General features: G+C 40.7%; 1 protein-coding gene across 1 annotated transcript in view; it reads right to left on the bottom strand.

The window, feature by feature from the left end:
- Window positions 1-4351, bottom strand: part of ASB3 (ankyrin repeat and SOCS box containing 3) — a 95989-nt gene that overhangs the window by 24055 nt on the left and 67583 nt on the right. The window lies entirely within an intron of this gene.

Raw genomic sequence — 4351 nt, 5'->3', positions numbered from 1 at the left:
GAAAAAGGGGGTGGGGTGGAGTAGGGCAGATCAACCCCCTCCCCACCCCATGGTGAAGGAGGGGACAAAGGCTGGGGTAGGTGCTGCCCAGCCAGGGCAGGCTGTAGGACAGCCCATGGCTCGTCAGGAGTGGGGCACTGCTTCCTCCGCTATGCATACTCCAGAGGGACAAGGGGGGTGTGCCCCTGGATCTGCATGGGGCAGGGTGGGATGGGCAGGATGCAGCTGCGGGCTGAAGTCAGGGCTGCACTGGGTGTTTCTCCCTGGGGACTGGGCTCAGGGCAGAAGCTAAGGAGGGGGCTACAGCCACCCCAAATTTCACCCTAGCTCTCTCCCAGTGCCACCACATGCCCAACACAGCCCTGGCTCTTCCCAGCTCAACCCCTGCCTTCCCCCACATGCTGGGAAGAGCCAGGGATGCACCAGGCACGCAGCAGCGCTGGGAGGGAGCTATAGCAAAATCTGGGGTGACTACAGCTCCCTCTGTAGCCCCCACCCCAAGCCCAGGTCCCAGCAAGAAAGCCCAGCGCAGCCCCAGCCCGCCTGCCCTGCCCCACGCAGAGCCAGGGGGCACACCCCCCCACATCAGACCCTGCCAGGGTGTATGCAGCAGCAGGAGCCACCCTCCCCCAATGAGCCGCGGGTCCGTCCTGTGCCCTGCCCCACCCGCCCTGGCTGAACAGTGCCTGCCCCTGCCCCCTCCCTCACTGGGGGCGGTGCTTGATCTGTCCCCCACACACCCCTTCCCCTCCCCTCCCACCACAACAGACTTACCAGCTGGAAGCAGCTCTCCAAGCTGCTAGGCTGTGCTCTTTGCTGCCTGAGTGCTGCACTGTGGCTGCGCACACGCATGAGCATTTATTGGTTAAATTATTGGCCCCATCAGGCCAATTTTCAATACAGCCAATTTTCTTTATATAAGTACCAATCTGATACTGAACCAATGTATCACTGCATCTCTAGTTCTCAATATTTTCAACTCAAGGCACCCTTAGAAAATGCTAGCTCTTGACTTTCACTCATTTTTTGACTACAGAAAAATACTAAAACATTTGTTCTGTTGCACAGAACTCAAAAAAATTGCAACAGGTCAGAAAGTTTTCAACACTATGGATTCCTATTTGAAATCTCTAGGTTTATCTTCTGAATCACATATAAGTTTGCAAATCTAACCATACTGATATTGCATAACACCCTTATAAGGATCTCACAGCTCCTCAGTGTGCCACACCACCATGATCATGAATCACTGCCTTAATGTGCCTTAAATCACATTTTATGTGAGGCACTAGGAGTATGGGCAATAATACATTTTAACCACTTTAAAAGAGGAAGTTGCTGCTTGGGAGCACGCTTCAGTTGCTACACTACAACTGTTACATCTGCATAATCCTGTAGAGATAAAAGTTAACTAAACCACCCCAACTTTGACCTTATTAAGGAGGGTTAAAATTGGTTTTGCTACACTTTTATCACTAGAGAATTATGCAGATGTCACAGTTGCATGGAAATAACAAATAAGTCATATCTGAAACCTTTAGTATTGATGCAATTTTTACATCTGTCTATACCCGAAGACAGGGTGCGACTCCATTAGAGACATTTTAAAAAGATCTTGCCTTTAATTTAAATATTCCCATGCAAATTACTTTTGTAGGATGCAATAAAGGGGACAGTTGGTACTAAATTACTTAAATTCTACAACCCCAAATCTCATAAGAGCTACTTCTTTATATGGTAAGCTTAAATCAAAGTTTTTACAAGCTAGGTGACATGTACACACATTCCAAGGTCACCTAATCTGTTTAGCTTACTTCCTCTTGCACAGCAATCTAGATTCTTTTGTCTTCATTAAAAGATAAAAAGGTACTGTCAAAATCATTTGGTTTTCTCTGCCCTTGTTGCAATTAGCAAATAAGTCACATTACCAAATCACTGTTAATTAGTGTGATTTAATGATGCTGTGATAATTCATAATATTATGACCAATTAAGTGCATGTTAGCTATATGCAGTTTTCAGTTATAAACCAAATTACAGATCTCTTTTTTGAGGCAGTTCAACAACAGTACCAAATCTGCTACCTGCCACTTCTTTATCAACATATTTTAGTACAATTATCAGGCGTGATTCAGTTTCTAAACTGTTTTTATTACATGTTAAGGATAGGACAGAACAACATGATGCTTGTGGATTTTTAAAGGCATGTTCTATGAGCATGCAGTACAAATCAGCACAAAACCCTTAGGCATTGTTATAAACCTGCAAACCTTATACATAATTTATACAAGGTATGGCAGAGCAGATTTTGGCTATTATCCAGATGCATGATTTCACATGCACAATTCAAGAGCTGGATGAGTGCCTGCCTCAAGCAATTCAAAATCATTTGCAGCCTGACCAGGGAAACATTAGGCTATAATAGGCACAGTCATAGGGACATGCTTTCAATATTAAAAAAAAAAAAAGAAGCATCTGTACTGATTCCCTCCCTTGAAATAAGCACTTTCAGCTGAAGAGGAATAAATCTAAGCCAAACATTGCTGCAGCATTTTCTCTTTAGGAAAATTACCAAATATGCAGGTTATTTATTATCATTTTGGCACTACTCCTAGATAGAGCAACTCCAGTGAAGAAGTTTCAAGAGCTTCTCCAGTCTTATCGTAAGAGATTGCTATCCTATTAACACTGTACATGTAACTCTGCAGAGTTAATGAGAGAAATGCATTCACATAACTTCTATGCATATAAAATCCACAATACTACATATGCTCAATATGCCTTTTAAAAGATTTGAAACAAACTAATTTAAGATCAATGTTCATCCCAATGTTCATCCCAGTTACAGCAAAGAAAAGTTTTACTAATGCTGCTAATTCTTTCAAAAATTCCACAAGATGTCTTAAGTATAACCAACACGCTTACAACAGAATCTTCAAGGCAGTGTAGTCACCCAAATATCCCTTTCATATTCCAAGAAAACAATTCTCTCTCTACAAAAGCTTGTGCTACATATATGTGTGTGTGTGCGCACGTGCACACACTTTGGTTAGTTTTTAAGGTGCAAATCTACTCTGCTTTCTACTTGCCTTAGCATGAGCAAGGCTCAATTAATATTTGGAATCAGGAAATGATTACAGATAGCCATGTGCTTACTTGCTAGTAATTTACTGAGATTTGAATGCAATTGAGTAAGCTCTTACTAATGTAAAACTGTTCAAATACCATGGTTAATTTGATTTTATCTTACTTAAATCAAAGAAAACAGAGCAGGTCAGGACTGGGACAAGAAATGGGATAAAGACCTAAAAAACTGGAATACACAAATCCAAACCAGCATAAGGCTTTTTTTTTTTTTTTTTTTTAAATCAACTGAGTAGGACTGATTTTTAAATTAGAAATAAACCAAACTCTATTGCCATAACTTCAGTTACTTTAAGGGTATCGAACAAATTTGGAGAGAAGAGAAATGCTGACATAAAACAAAATGGTAGTAACATATAGGGGCTTTTTTCCCCTCAAAGATTCCATAAATTTATTACTATGCAGAATTAGGTAGAAGAGATTTAACAAATTTTACCACTAAAGTTAATAACTGAAACACTGCACTGACAGGCAGTAGGTTGACCTCCCTCATGAATCTGAAAATACAGAAATGTACTTTCAATATAAAACAATTAAAATATGTAATAGAATTGCTACATTATATATAAACAAACACACACACACACACACACACACACACACACACACACACACATATATATATAAAAACACCAAGAGATGATGATTGTATTATCTTTGCATGTATATGTCCACATCTTAGAGACATAACCTCAAAGAATTTTTAATCCAAATGTGAACTGAAAGCTATGTTCTCAAGGCATGAGGCAGCCTTATTTTGGGAACACTCTAAGACTGCGGGAAGATGTGGTTTGCAGGGAACCATGTAACTACAACATTTATTTCAAACTTGGATAATGCCTTTTTTTTTTTTTTTTTAATACACAAGCCTAGCATACAGAGAAAGTAAAAGAGTATTTTCCAAGAACTCATCCCTATTGAAGAAGAACCCAGCTAATTAAGAATCTGTTTGATTCAATTACAGCTTCATGTCAAGCTCCCAAAAGACAGAGATACATTGATAAGGCCTTTTGAAAGTGAGAAAACTAGACTGCAATTATGTTCTACAAGACTCCTCTTCAAAGAGCAGAGCTTCCCAAAGGAGATTTTAGCACGGTTCTCTCAGCTCATGTATGTGACCCAGAACCAGAGCACATCATATAAGCACTCACAGTTTAACTCTCTAATCTCAAGACTTGAAACAGAAGGGGAAGAAAAGTGTGTGTGTG

This window comes from Gavialis gangeticus, unplaced genomic scaffold, assembly GCF_001723915.1.
Source record: "Gavialis gangeticus isolate Ggan-Ray unplaced genomic scaffold, GavGan_comp1, whole genome shotgun sequence".
Taxonomy (NCBI): Eukaryota; Metazoa; Chordata; order Crocodylia; family Gavialidae; genus Gavialis; species Gavialis gangeticus.
The sequence above is the reverse complement of the archived record's forward strand: the minus strand, read 5'-3'. Positions and strand labels throughout refer to the sequence as shown.